This window comes from Aquarana catesbeiana, linkage group LG07 (genome assembly GCF_042186555.1).
Source record: "Aquarana catesbeiana isolate 2022-GZ linkage group LG07, ASM4218655v1, whole genome shotgun sequence".
In the NCBI taxonomy this organism is placed as follows: Eukaryota; Metazoa; Chordata; class Amphibia; order Anura; family Ranidae; genus Aquarana; species Aquarana catesbeiana.
This window is the reverse complement of record NC_133330.1, coordinates 292,164,311-292,180,087: the sequence shown is the minus strand read 5'-3', so window position 1 is coordinate 292,180,087 and position 15,777 is coordinate 292,164,311. Positions and strand designations below refer to the sequence as shown.

At 43.2% G+C, this 15,777-nt stretch overlaps 1 protein-coding gene across 2 annotated transcripts in view; it reads left to right on the top strand.

The window, feature by feature from the left end:
• ZFYVE9 (zinc finger FYVE-type containing 9) overlaps window positions 1-15,777 on the top strand; it is a 164,576-nt gene that overhangs the window by 10,984 nt on the left and 137,815 nt on the right. The window contains exon 2 of one of the 2 annotated variants that reach the window (XM_073593535.1): window positions 14,186-14,301. The exons of the other annotated variant lie outside the window; for it this stretch is intronic. The gene's annotated coding sequence lies outside the window, so the exon portion shown is untranslated. The remainder of the gene's footprint in view (window positions 1-14,185; window positions 14,302-15,777) is intronic. 2 annotated transcript variants of the gene reach the window in all.

The window sequence follows — 15,777 nt, the reverse complement described above, 5'->3', positions numbered from 1 at the left end:
CGGTCAATGTTAAATATCATAGCACTGCATGTCTGGGGCATCGGGAGTTGCAGTGAGTGGGTTGGTGCCAGTCTAGGCGCCAGGGTGCGGTTTCTGGTCGCCTTGGGTTTGTTGAGCCCTGCTGTACCCAAATTAAATTTTTATCATTTTTTCCCACAAATAGAGCTTTCTTTTGGTAGTATTTGGTCACCTCTGCGGTTTTTATTTATTTTTTTTTATTTAAAAAGACCGAATTTGAAAAAAAAAAATAAATATATTTTTATATTTTGTTATAAAATTTTGCAAACAGGTAATTTTTCTCCTTCATTGATGTACGCTGATGAGGTGGCAGTCATGGGCACTGATGGGTGGCAGTGATAGGCACTGATGGGTGGCAATAATGGGCACTGATCGGTTACACTGATAGGCAGCACTGCTAGGTGGCACTGATTGGCACCACTGGTGGGCATTGATAGGTGGCACTCATGGGCATTGATAGGTGGCACTGGCAGGGGGGTACTGTTGGGCACAGATAAGGCATAATTGCCTCTTCTACTTCGGGACCGATGTCCCTTGCAGATAAGCCGGTGATCGGCTTTTTTTTTTCTCCTCAAGCTGTCAGCATGAGGAGAAAAAAAAAACGATTACCGAGCTTTTGTTTACATCATGTGATCAGCTGTCATTGGCTGACAGCTGATCACGTGGTAAGGGGCTAGGAACGGCCCCTTACTCAGATCTGTGATCACCCGAGTCTCAGTGACTCCGTGATCATGGCGAGTGTGCCCTGCAGGGGGCGCGTGCAAAGGGGAGGCCGTCATATGGCAGCCTCTCGGAAATTCAGGTCCGCGTTGTGGCCGTCATTCGGCTATAGCGCGGACGGCAAGTGGTTAAACTAAATGGGTTGTTTTACAAGGTGATTGTTTTCAATCAGTTTCCGCCAAATAATGGCTACAGCGCAGTCGTCCAGTTCTGAGAGGGTGTCCATAGATGTCCTCCCAGAACCCCGCATCATGCATGCCTCCTGCGGTGTGCATCGGATGCGCGCTTTGACCGCTGTGTCCCCCCGGACACAGCTGATCACAGATCCGGGTAAAGGGCCAGTCACAGTGGCCCTTTACCATGTGATCAGCTGTGTCCAATCACACATAAACAGACTTGCCGCTTATCAGCAGTCCTTTCCTCCCACACTGTGTTTGTGGGAGGAAAGGAGAGCAGTTAACCTGCAAGCCTGTCAGCATAATCACACATCAGTGAAGAAGAAAAATTACTTATTTGAAAAATGTTAGAGCAGAGGCGTTTTTTTCTTTTTAAAATGTTTGGTCTTTTTTCATATGTTTAGAAAAAAAAGTGGTGATTTACATACCACCAGGAGAAAGCGTTATCTGTCTAAAAAAAAAAAAAATGGGAGAGAGGGGTAAAAGGGCCCGGCATTGAAGTGGTTAATAATGTATACTGGCAGTCCTAGCATCCAATGACAGTACAGTGACAACGCACCTGGGACTGGAGACTAAAAGGATAAGGGGGGTGGGGGTGTAAAAAGGGGGTTGTGAATTGCTGGGGAGAAAAGGAGGCCATAGTAGGCTGACCTGTGTGAGAGACCACTGACGCTAGCTGTGGGCAGATTAACCAGTTGCCGACCGCCGCACGACTATATACGTCGACAGAGCGGCACGGGCAGGCAAAAGGACGTATATGTACGTCCTTGCCTGCCCGCGGGTGGGGGGTCCGATCGGACCCCCCCCCAGTGCCTGCGGCGGTCGGCAAATCTCCCCCGGCGATCGGTGGTGAGGGGGAGGCCATCCATTCGTGGCCCCCCCCTCGCGATCGCTCTCAGCCAATGGGATCATTTCCCTGCCTCTGTATTGTACACAGAGGCAGAGGAAATGATGTCATCTCTCCTCGGCTCGGTATTTTCCGTTCCGGGCCGAGGAGAGAAGACTGCAATGTAAGTGCACCAACACACTACACACAGTAGAACATGCCAGGCACACTAAACACCCCGATCCCCCCCCCCCCCGATCGCCCCCCGATCCCCCCCCAATCACCCCCCCCCCCCGTCACAAACTGACACCAAGCAGGTTTTTTTTTTTTTTTTTTTTTTTTCTGATTACTGTATTGGCGTCAGTTTGTGACAGTTACAGTGTCAGGGCAGTGAGTGTTAGGCCCCCTGTAGGTCTAGGGTACCCCCCTAACCCCCCCTAATAAAGTTTTAACCCCTTGATCACCCCCCGTCACCAGTGTCGCTAAGCGATCATTTGTGATCGCTGTATTAGTGTCGCTGGTGACGCTAGTTAGGGACGTAAATATTTAGGTTCGCCGTCAGCGTTTTATAGCGACAGGGACCCCCATATACTACCTAATAAATGTTTTAACCCCTTGATTGCCCCCTAGTTAACCCTTTCACCACTGATCACCGTATAACCGTTACGGGTGACGCTGGTTAGTTTGTTTATTTTTTATAGTGTCAGGGCACCCGCCGTTTATTACCGAATAAAGATTTAGCCCCCTGATCACCCGACGGTGATATGCGTCGCCCCAGGCAGCGTCAGATTAGCGCCAGTACCGCTAACACCCACGCACGCAGCATACGCCTCCCTTAGTGGTATAGTATCTGTACAGATCAATATCTGATCCGATCAGATCTATACTAGTGTCCCCAGCAGTTTAGGGTTCCCAAAAACACAGTGTTAGCGGGATCAGCCCAGATACCTGCTAGCACCTGCATTTTGCCCCTCCGCCCAGCCCGGCCCAGCCCACCCAAGTGCAGTATCGATCGATCACTGTCACTTACAAAACACTAAACGCATAACTGCAGCGTTCGCAGAGTCAGGCCTGATCCCTGCGATCGCTAACAGTTTTTTTGGTAGCATTTTGGTGAAATGGCAAGCACCAGCCCCAGGCAGCGTCAGGTTAGTCCCAGTACCGCTAACACCCACGCACCGTACACCTCCCTTAGTGGTATAGTATCTGAACGCATCAATATCTGATCCGATCAGATCTATACTAGCGTCCCCAGCAGTTTAGGGTTCCCAAAAACGCAGTGTTAGCGGGATCAACCCAGATACCTGCTAGCAACTGCGTTTTACCCCTCCGCCCGGCCCAGCCCAGCCCACCCAAGTGCAGTATCGATCGATCACTGTCACTTACAAAACACTAAACGCATAACTGCAGCGTTCGCAGAGTCAGGCCTGATCCCTGCGATCGCTAACAGTTTTTTTTGTAGCGTTTTGGTGAACTGGCAAGCACCAGCCCCAGGCAGCGTCAGGTTAGTGCCAGTAGCGCTAACACCCACGCACGCACCGTACACCTCCCTTAGTGGTATAGTATCTGAACTGATCAATATCTGATCCGATCAGATCTATACTGGCGTCCCCAGCAGTTTAGGGTTCCCAAAAACGCAGTGTTAAGCGGGATCAGCCCAGATACCTGCTAGCACCTGCGTTTTGCCCCTCCGCCCGGCCCAGCCCAGCCCACCCAAGTGCAGTATCGATCGATCACTGTCACTTACAAAACACTAAATGCATAACTGCAGCGTTCGCAGAGTCAGGCCTGATCCCTGCGATCGTTAACAGTTTTTTTGGTAGCGTTTTGGTGAACTGGCAAGCGCCAGCGGCCTAGTACACCCCGGTCGTAGTCAAACCAGCACTGCAGTAACACTTGGTGACGTGGCGAGTCCCATAAGTGCAGTTCAAGCTGGTGAGGTGGCAAGCACAAGTAGTGTCCCGCTGCCACCAAGAAGACAAACACAGGCCCGTCATGCCCATAGTGCCCTTCCTGCTGCATTCGCCAATCCTAATTGGGAACCCACCACTTCTGCAGCGCCCGTACTTCCCCCATTCACATCCCCAACCAAATGCAGTCGGCTGCATGAGAGGCATTTTTATGTCCTCCCGAGTACCCCTACCCAACGAACCCCCCCAAAAAAGATGTTGTGTCTGCAGCAAGCGCGGATATAGGCATGACACCCGCTATTATTGTCCCTCCTGTCCTGACAATCCTGGTCTTTGCATTGGTGAATGTTTTGAACGCTACCATTCACTAGTTGAGTATTAGCGTAGGGTACAGCATTGCACAGACTAGGACACACTTTCACAGGGTCTCCCAAGATGCCATCGCATTTTGAGAGACCCGAACCTGGAACCGGTTACAGTTATAAAAATTACAGTTACAAAAAAAGTGTAAGAAAAAAAAAAAAAAAAACACAAACAAAAATATAAAATAAAAAATAATAGTTGTCGTTTTATTGTTCTCTCTCTATTCTCTCTCTCTCTATTCTCTCTATTGTTCTGCTCTTTTTTACTGTATTCTATTCTGCAATGTTTTATTGTTATTATGTTTTATCATGTTTGCTTTTCAGGTCTGCAATTTTTTATACTTTACCGTTTACTGTGCTTTATTGTTAACCATATTTTTGTCTTCAGGTACAGCATTCACGACTTTGAGTGGTTATACCAGAATGATGCTTGCAGGTTTAGGTATAATCTTGGTATCATTCTTTTCAGCCAGCGGTCGGCTTTCATGTAGAAGCAATCCTAGCGGCTAATTAGCCTCTAGACTGCTTTTACAAGCAGTGGGAGAGAATGCCCCCCCCCCCCCCCCCACCGTCTTCCGTGTTTTTCTCTGGCTCTCCTGTCTCAACAGGGAACCTGAGAATGCAGCCGGTGATTCAGCCAGCTGACCATAGAGCTGATCAGAGACCAGAGTGGCTCCAAACATCTCTATGGCCTAAGAAACCGGAAGCTACGAGCATTTTATGACTTAGATTTCGCCGGATGTAAATAGCGCCATTGGGAAATTGGGAAAGCATTTTATCATACCGATCTTGGTGTGGTCAGATGCTTTGAGGGCAGAGGAGAAATCTAGGGTCTAATAGACCCCAATTTTTTCAAAAAAGAGTACCTGTCACTACCTATTGCTATCATAGGGGATATTTACATTCCCTGAGATAACAATAAAAATGATTAAAAAAAAAAAAAAAAAAATGAAAGGAACAGTTTTAAAATAAGATAAAAAAGCAAAAAAATAATAAAGAAAAAAAAAAAAAAAAAAAAAAAAAAGCACCCCTGTCCCCCCTGCTCTCGCGCTAAGGCGAACGCAAGCGTCGGTCTGGCGTCAAATGTAAACAGCAATTGCACCATGCATGTGAGGTATCACCGCGACGGTCAGATCGAGGGCAGTAATTTTAGCAGTAGAGCTCCTCTGTAAATCTAAAGTGGTAACCTGTAAAGGCTTTTAAAGGCTTTTAAAAATGTATTTATTTTGTTGTCACTGCACGTTTGTGCGCAATTGTAAAGCATGTCATGTTTGGTATCCATGTACTCGGCCTAAGATCATCTTTTTTATTTCATCAAACATTTGGGCAATATAGTGTGTTTTAGTGCATTAAAATGTAAAAAAGTGTGTTTTTTCCCCAAAAAATGCGTTTGAAAAATCGCTGCGCAAATACTGTGTGAAAAAAAAAAATTAAACACCCACCATTTTAATCTGTAGGGCATTTGCTTTAAAAAAATATATAATGTGTGGGGGTTCAAAGTAATTTTCTTGCAAAAAAAAATAATTTTTTCATGTAATCAAAAAGTGTCAGAAAGGGCTTTGTCTTCAAGTGGTTAGAAGAGTGGGTGATGTGTGACATAAGCTTCTAAATGTTGTGCATAAAATGCCAGGACAGTTCAAACCCCCCCAAATGACCCCATTTTGGAAAGTAGACACCCCAAGCTATTTGCTGAGAGGCATGTCGAGTCCATGGAATATTTTATATTGTGACACAAGTTGCGGGAAAGAGACAAATTATTATTTTTTTTTTTTTTTTTTTGCACAAAGTTGTCACTAAATGATATATTGCTCAAACATGCCATGGGAATATGTGAAATTACACCCCCAAAATACATTCTGTTGCTTCTCCTGAGTATGGGGATACCACATGTGTGGGACTTTTTGGGAGCCTAGCCACGTATGGGACCCCGAAAACCAAGCACCGCCTTCAGGCTTTCTAAGGGCGTAAATTTTTGATTTCACTCTTCACTGCCTATCACAGTCTCGGAGGCCATGGAATGCCCAGGTGGCACAAACCCCCCCCCAAATGACCCCATTTTGGAAAGTAGACACCCCAAGCTATTTGCTGAGAGGTATAGTGAGTATTTTGCAGACCTCACTTTTTGTCACAAAGTTTTGAAAATTAAAAAAAGAAAAAAAAAATTTATTTTTTTTGTCTTTCTTCATTTTCAAAAACAAATGAGAGCTGCAAAATACTCACCATGCCTCTCAGCAAATAGCTTGGGGTGTCTACTTTCCAAAATGGGGTCATTTGGGGGGGGGTTTGTGCCACCTGGGCATTCCATGGCCTCCGAAACTGTGATAGGCAGTGAAGAGTGAAATCAAAAATGTACACCCTTAGAAATCCTGAAGGCGGTGATTGGTTTTCGGGGTCCCGTACGCAGCTAGGCTCCTAAAAAGTTCCACACATGTGGTATCCCCGTACTCAAGAGAAGCAGCAGAATGTATTTTGGGGTGCAATTCCACATATGCCCATGACCTGTGTGAGCAATATATCATTTAGTGACAACTTTGTGCAAAAAAAAAAAAAAAAAATAAATTGTCACTTTCCCGCAACTTGTGTCAAAATATAAAATATTCCATGGACTCAACATGCCTCTCAGCAAATAGCTTGGGGTGTCTACTTTCCAAAATGGGGTCATTTGGGGGGGGTTGTGCCATCTGGGCATTTTATGGCCTTCAAAACTGTGATAGGTAGTGAGGAGTAAAATCAAAAATGTACGCCCTTAGAAATCCTGAAGGCAGTGATTGGTTTTCGGGGCCCCGTATGCGGCTAGGCTCCCAAAAAGTCCCACACATGTGGTATCCCCATACTCAGGAGAAGCAGCTATTTTGGGGTGCAATTCCACATATGCCCATGGCCTGTGTGAGCAATATATCATTTAGTGACAACTTTTTGTAATTTTTTTTTTTTTTTTTTTCATTATTCAATCACTTGGGACAAAAAAAATGAATATTCAATGGGCTCAACATGCCTCTCAGCAATTTCCTTGGGGTGTCTACTTTCCAAAATGGGGTCATTTGTGGGGGTTTTGTACTGCCCTGTCATTTTAGCACCTCAAGAAATGACATAGGCAGTCATAAATTAAAGACTGTGTAAATTCCAGAAAATGTACCCTAGTTTGTAGGCACTATAACTTTTGCGCAAACCAATAAATATACACTTATTGACATTTTTTTTACCAAAGACATGTGGCCAAATACATTTTGGCCTAAATGTATGACTAAAATTGAGTTTATTGGATTTTTTTTAGAACAAAAAGTAGAAAATATCATTTTTTTTCAAAATTTTCGGTCTTTTTCCGTGTATAGCGCAAAAAATAAAAACGGCAGAGGTGATCAAATACCATCAAAAGAAAGCTCTATTTGTGGGAAGAAAAGGACGCAAATTTCGTTTGGTTACAGCATTGCATGACCGCGCAATTAGCAGTTAAAGCGACGCAGTGCCAAATTGTAAAAAGTGCTCTGGTCAGGAAGGGGGTAAATCCTTCCGGGGCTGAAGTGGTTAAAAGAAGTTAAAAAGCTATGGGTTGGGTGCCTTTATCACCTGGGTCACTGGTGTCTAAATTTATGCCCCAATCGTTCTCTTTAGCAGCATCTGCAATAATAATTCTAGATGAAAACAATATCTACTTTACATTGTACGTACACTTTGACATTTTTCTGAGTGGTCTTCAGCTAACTTGTCGTTATTGTTAACGTCGTAAGCCTTAAATAAAACACAGGATGCCATTATAGGGTGGAGAACAAAATGCCTTTCTGAGTAAACATCTTAAAGTAGATCTATCGCCTCTACAACATGGGTGTTTTGTCTCCTGAAGTCTTACTCACTGGAACACTCTGTAGAATTCAGCATTCGTTAACGGAAGAGAAGCAGAGATTTAGCAAGCTTGGTTGTTTTAGTAAATTGGTGGCCTTTTTAGTTATGTTGTTGACAGATCTGGTTTTAGCTGGTAGTACACAATGAACACATTACACACAGTAGAATAACTAAAAGCTCTATTCTGGTTGAATTTTTTTTTTTTTTTTTCTGTGCCATGGTCCCCCAGCTGGTTGACCGCTTGAAGACGAGGCCTTTTTATGACCCTTCTCACATATATTTAAAAATCAGTATTTTTTCGCTAGAAAATTACTTAGAACCCCCCAAACCTTATATATTTTTTTAAAGCAGGGACCCTAGAGAATAAAATGTTGGGTGTTATTTTTTTTATTTCACACAGTGTTTGCACAGCGGTTTTTCAAATGCAAAAAAACAAAACAAAATTTTAATGCACAAAAACGCAATATAATACCCAATTGTTTGGTCAATTCTAAAAGATGATGTTCTGCAGAGTAAATGGATACCAAACATGTCATGCTTTCAAACCACCAGAAAGATGTGCATATATGGAAGGAGCGCAAGACCTAAAGATTAATTTATTAATATTGTGTTGAGACAGCCAACACGTTTCGGGGGTCAAAGGAACTCCCCCTTCATCAGGGTTTCAGTTAGAATTGAAAACTTTCAGTGGACTCAAAGTAAGGCTTTCCTGTTTAAATCTGTGCAGGGAAGATCATTGCTGGATTAGGATCCCTGGCCAGCTGTATCTGCATCAGCAGTCAAAATAAGTAGTATCTGCATTAGCAGTCAAAACTTTAGAATTGTGCACGCCCGTAGGACGGGAACAAACTATGTATATTATATTGTCCATAGGCAATGCTTTAAAATCCTTTACAGGTTACCACTTTAGATCTACACAGGAGGTCTAGTGCTAGAATTATTGTTCTCGATCTGACGTTTGCGGTGATACCTCATGTGTGGTGTGATTGCTGTTTATGTACATACCCAGCTATAGCCGGTAGCAGTAATTATTGTATTCTGCTGGCTGGGTAGGTTCCCTGCACCCCCCCCCCCACCCGTGGTGGAAGGAAGAAAAATTGGGTAGCTTAAGGGGAAGGGGTTTTTTTTTTTTTTTTGCACATAAAAATGTATTATTATTATTAGTATTAACGCCCAACATGGGCTAGGACAATAAAATACAGATCTATATTAAAAACACAAAAAAGAAGGGGAAAAAACATGATCAGCATCAACACATGGAGGAAGAGATGAGACGGGGTTTCATATACATTTCCAAGCTTGTGATTATATATGAAGTGACGAATACCTCCTGAAATGAATACTAAGTCGAAGCCCTCTTCATCAGTAAATCCTCCGATAGGAGGTGATGGAGGAAGGAAAGCTTCGGTCACCTTCTGTCTCCTCTCCCACCTCCCCCCAACAACCCCCCACCCCATCTGGGTGGAACTCCATTGCCAGAGGGGGGATGGGTCAGGGAAAAGGGAGGGCACACACAAGGGAAGGGAAGAAGGGGAAATCCAAGGAGGAAGAGGGGGAGGGGGGCGCAGGGACGGAATTGCAGGGATGGAGGGGTATGGGAGGACCCTGGTTGATTCAGGATGGCTTTGGAGTCCATGCTTACTGGGATATTGACCTCATCAAGAAGTCCTAAGGGTGATACCCTCTGGGGAGAGAATGAATTGGTTCCACAGCGCCTATGTCTTGTTATATTTTTCTTGTTGGTGCCTCGCAGTGACCACTAGGTCTTCCATTTTACTAATGTCCTCTACCCTCCGGATCCAACTAGCCACCGTTGGTGGGGTTAGACTTTTCCATTGAAGTGGGATGCAGGATTTTGCGGCATTTAACAAGTGGCGTACAACTGACTTTTTGTATCTTTTAGTTGATATTGTGTTTACATGCAATAGGAAGAGGGCCGGGTCGTCTGGGACATTATATTCCATAAACTTTTGGATAGTTGTTCTGACTGTAGACCAGAAATAGGATAGCTTCAGACAAGACCAAAATATATGTAGTAACGTACCCCTGTCCTCCTGACACCCCCAGCAAAGTGCTGAGGTGTTCAGGTAGTAAGTATGTAAAGCATGTGGGGTTAGGTACCACCTTGTTAGGAGCTTATAATTAGTCTCCTGTACTTTTGTACAGATAGAGGATTTTAGGGTGAACGTTATGATACGTTGGGTCTGGTTCGAAGTAAATGTACAGTTCAGGTAGGGGAAGGGGGTTTACTGGACAACAACATTGCTGAAATATGGCAATGCCCTTTATCTAGAGTCCGTGTATAATAAATCGGACTGTGGATAGTCTATTGAATTTCAAATGCTTTCTAGTGAAATATAACAAAATTCACTAGAAACTACCAAATCTATACATCGTGAGTCAGGATATCCCCACTTTGTATGTATGATTGCAGTTTGTGTATGGAAACATTCAAGTACCGAATACTGAAGCGAACATAAACTATATTATAGGCAAGATAATCCTTCATTTTGGCTGTTGTCAGTCTTGCTTTTTCTTGTGATTAAAAATGTGAAGGCGTGCAATCATTGCCAGGGATTACACAGATAATGACAAAATCCCACATTAAGGTTTCATCTGGGCAAACAATCTACTGTGCCATATGAATAATAATTTTATTCCAGTACAGAGAGTTTAGTAAAACTTTGGTCAGTTTAAATGCAGAAAATGGAGAGAAAAATAATCATTTTTCTTTACTGCTTTCCCATCATTCTTTGCACTCTAGCAGTAACTGTTAGCCCCCTTTTACACAGGGAGGACTGCGGCAGCGGATCCGCCTGCTCAGCAGGTAGTCTGTCCGCTGATCCCTGCTGAGCAGATGGATGACAGGTCCGTGTCCGTTCCGCTTATGCTGAGTGGACACGGACATGGTTTGCTGTTCTCTATGAGGCGGTGAGATGAAAACGGACCACCTGTCTGTTTCAATCTGACTGTCATCCGACCCGATCTGCCAGACGGATCTGCCCGCTTGTGCCCTTTCTTCAGTATTCGTGCCGTGACTGGTGGCACTCGCATGCATGTGGGGGAGTGATGTCATCGCGGCTCTGGCCAATCACAGCTCCGTAGCCCGCGAACCCGGAAGTAACTCCGGTGAAAGATGTCGGCCGTGGGAGCGGAGTGCAGACTGCACTCTGCAATGCATCATTCTAAGTTAAGTATTTCATAATGAGCTAGTATGCAATACATACTAGCTCATTGTGTCTTTGTCTTGCAGGTTTGTTTTTGTTTTTTTTTTAAGGAATTTTTTTTTCTCTGAAGTTTACAACCTCTTTAAGCCGTTAGACTGTGACACTACTTTTGTGATATTCAATATTAAAGCCCAACAAAACGCCCCACAAATTAAGGATCTATGCATGGAGGAGGGGCGGATGATTGAAAGGACTGCCCCCTTCATTTATAGAACTTGTTTTATTCATAGAAGCTGTAGTAATGGCTTTCTATGAAAGGGGGAACTAGGCAGAAACAGCGGGCGTAGTCGGGCACTCTTGATGTAAGCCAGTGACAGCTCCTCAGTACTATTAACCCCCGACAATCTGGAAGATTACGGGGGTGGGGGTAAACAGTTTTTTTTGTAGTTAAACGTAGGCTTTTTATATGTACTGTTTTCCTTTTGAGGTAGCATGTAGAAATGTTGGCTATTTTTTTTTGTTTTGGTTTTGTTTTGGTTTTCTGTTGTAAAATACCTGTTTCTAAAGCTCAGTAGCTCAAGCTGAAATGTAAATATCGTGAATGGTGCTATATCAATATACTTTGCTTTTAAAATGTAACTGGTTTTGTTTAATTAAAAGAAAAAAAAGACATCTTGTATATTGTATGGAATCTTAGTACATTTTATATTAAACACCCTTTTATTATTAATTACGTTTTGCAGCAAGTAGGACAGTGCGTAGATTTTTGTCCTTTAGTCCTGGTTCACATTGGTGCGATTTGACATGTCAAATCGCATGTCAAATCAGTGGCAATGGCACCGTCCTAATCGGTGCGATGCCTCGCCTATTTCAAAAAGTCATAACTGTACTACTTTTTGTGATTTTGGAATGCAATTTCCATTGACAACTGTGCAGAAACCCGCACAGTTGTCTGTGAAATCGCAGCCGAAATCGGGACTGACATGCAGGAGTGAAATCGTGCGAGTTCAGCTGGACTCACACGGCTTCATTTCCGCAGCTCACTGTGAACCTGGGCTTAGACCAGAGTTTTGTGTTAATCTATCGGTAGTGGCAGCAGAGGGACCATCTTTGATCACAATCTAGCAGTGTTAATGTCATTGACGAAAATATTTTCATCATCTTTTTTGTCAGAGACGTGTTTTCAGTGACAAAAAGTAGATGAAAATCAATTTGAATTTTTGTCAATTGACAAAAATCAATGCCAATTTATATCAACAAACGAAAACTGAACTAAAATGTGAGGGAGGTATTTTTTTTTTTTTTTATAGTAATGATAGGGGAGAGAGAGGGACCAGGCTGCCAATAGTGCAGCAAGATTTTATTCATATAAAATTAATAAAAACAATGGTAATGAAGCATCAGTGTGAAACAGGCATAGAATTAGCTTAATATGAAGCGGTCAGGAGTCGCTGGGATCATGGAGAGGCAGTAGATGCCGGTGATAAGATCCAGAAAAGCTGTTCAAGTGCCTCTGCCGTGGGAACCTCCAAAGAACTGTCAGATGGAGCTGTCAAAAACCTGGGTGCTGGTAGCCAATCGGGAACTGTTTCAGAGGCAAAATCACACTTCCTTCATAAGTTGATAGAGATGTCGTTTTGCCTTTTGAAACAATTCAGATGACTAAAACTAAAATGGCATTTTTGTCAAAAGACTAAACTTAATTGAAATTTGATGTCAAAATTAAAGTGATTGTAAAGTCTTGTTTGTTATTTTTAACTAAAAAAAAAAATGTTATACTTACCTGCTCTGTGCAGGGGTTTTGTACAGAGCAGCCCCGATTCTCTTCTTCTCCGGTCCCTCTTCGGCACTCCTGGCCCCTCCCTCCCGTTGAGTGCCCCCACAGCAAGCAGTTTGCTATGGGGGCACTCGAGCCGAGCCACAGCCCCTGTGTCCATTCAGAAACACAGAGCCACGGCCCCACCCCTTTCTCTCCTCATTGGTTGACTGACCTTGATTGCCAGCAGTGGGAGCCAATGGCGCGGCGCTGCTGTCTCAGCCAATGAGGAGGGGAGTCCCGGGCAGCCGAGACACACCTGCCAAATTGCTTGATCTAGAGGGACCTCAGGTAAGTATTAGGGGACTGCTACACACAGAAGGCTTTTTATCTTAATGCATAGAATGCATTAAAGTGGAGGTAAACTTCCATCTCTGAATTTTACCTATAGGTAAGCCTATAATAGGGATTATCTATACGTAGTGTAAATATCTCCTAAACGTGCACGGTTTACGAGGATTTTACTTTACATGCAGCCAGTGACAGCCCGGTTGGCCATTCTTTCAGAGCCCTGTGCTGTAAACGATGGCTCCCGTGCACATGCGCAGGAGGGACGTCATCGTGGCAATGCATACTAGCACATTATGTCATTACCTTGCAGGGTAGGAAAAAAAAACGTTCAGCGGTTTACAACCGCTTTAATATTAAAAAAAAAACAAACAAAAAAAAAAAAACTGCCTTTTCAATCACATTAACATTTGTTGGACAAAAATTTGTTGAACATGTTTTTTTTTTTTTTTACGCAGAAAGTAAGTTCTTTGCTGTTACATCATACTTATCAGGTCAAATAATACAGATCTTAGACATTAAACTCAAAGCGTGATGTACAAGATAAAATCGCTTGCCATTATTATAACGATTGCTTATCTGTAAAACTCAGTTTCAGAATGTACTAGAAGCCATCAAGAACGATGATTACAGACCTGCCACTTTTCTGCTGGTGTCAAAAATGTGTCACTTACTACATACACTTCTACTTCTCACAGGAGACTATAGGAAGGAAGAACGAAGACAAAGTGGGAGAAATTTACAATTAAAATGTACCAGTAGTGACAGCAGAGCAGAAATGAACAGCTAGCACCTACGTAGCTGTAAAAACTCAGGTCATCCAGTATGCAAATCTTGACTTTTTCAGCTCTGACGTTTGAGCTGTAGCCCATGCTCTACTGGCTCCCACACATTACTATTGGTTGGTGAGGCTTTGCATTATATTGATGGACCATTAAGAAGAGGTGAAGGACAGAAGGTTTTGGACCAGAGCTCCATCGCTTCCCAGCAACATTTTGCTTATTTCTTTCTTTAAATAAACTATACTTGCCTTAATTCGCCTCACCTATTCTGTTCTCATAGGAAAGAGTGAGGTGGCAGCACACATGGACTTTAAATCGATTCAATGAGGGAGACCAGTAAGACCCAGTGAGAAGCTATTCCACTCAGAAATGGGACCGCATAGTGAAAATATACAGGTACATATTTATCTTAATGAACTACACTCAGGGGGAGTGGGCAAATAATTAAAGGACAACTGTGCAAAGTACAGAAATATGAGCCTAGGGATCCTGTTCCTTCACTTTAGGAATAGCAGCTTTTTTATTTTTATCTTGACAAATCTCCTTTGATAAGTCAGTTAAGGCATGTTGCCAACAAGCATGTATGCAATGCTTTTAAAGTGATTGTAAAGGAATTTTATTTTAAATAACAACCATGTTTTACTTACCTACTCTGTACAATGGAATTGCACAGAGCGGCCTCAAACCTCCTCTTGTCGGGTCTTCCGCCAGTGCTCTTGGCTCCTTCTCTTCAGCGAGTGCCCCCATAGCTAGCTGCTTGCTATGGGGGTACTCATGCAGGCTTGATCCTGAGCTTTGCTGCTTGTGTCCATATTCACAGATGACACAGCTCGGCCCACTCCCTCGCCACAGGTTTTGACTGACTACAGTGGAAGTCAGTGACTCCCATTGCCTCCATAAAGCTTATGAGAGCAGGCAGAGGAAAGACAGAGCTACTGCAGATGGGCACAGAGCTGGATCGAGTGAGGACTCAGGTATGTATGGTTGGGGGGGTGAGGGCTATTACTGAATGGGTTAAGGTAAAAATGTTTAGGCTTTATACTTTAAGGTATAAAGCTTAGATTACTTAGGACACTCAATGTCATGAATGCTTTCATGTTTATGCCAAATTCTGAACCTAACATGTGAATGTCGCAGCTGAAATCGAGACTCATCCGACCAAGGCAACATTTTTCCAATCTTTTATTGTCCAATTTTGGTGAGCCTGTCCCAATTGTAGCCTCAGTTTCCAGTTCTTAGCTGATAGGCGTGGCACCTGGTATGGTCTTCTGCTGTTGTAGCCCATATGCTTCAAGGTTCGATGTGTTGTGCGTTCAAAGATGGTATTCTACATACCTTGGTTGTATCAAGGAGTTATTTTGAGTTACTGTTGCCTTTCTATCATCTGTAACCAGACTGCCCATTCTCCTCTGACATCAACAAGGCATGTGCATGAGAATCCCAGTAGATCAGCAGTTTTTGAAATACTCAGACCAGCCCGTCTGGCACCAACAACCATTCCACTCTCAAAATCACTTAAGTGTGTGTATGTATGTATGTGTGTGTGTGTATATGTATGTATATATATATATATATATATATATATATATATATATATGAGTTCTAGTGCTCAGCATAAATGAGTATACTTTCCTTTCAGAATCAACATTTTCTATGGAGCACTGTACTACAAAATACTCCCACAAATGCGGGTCATTGATTGTAACCAAGATTTGTTAATTTGCGCACACAAAAAAAAAAGTATTTTTCCTAACAAATGAATTCAAGACCATGCTGCAAAAATGAATACACCCCAATGAAGGTCTTAGGAGCAAAGCTAAATTTTTAGACAACAAAATCCTAATTTAACAAGAATTCAACTACAGGTGAGTG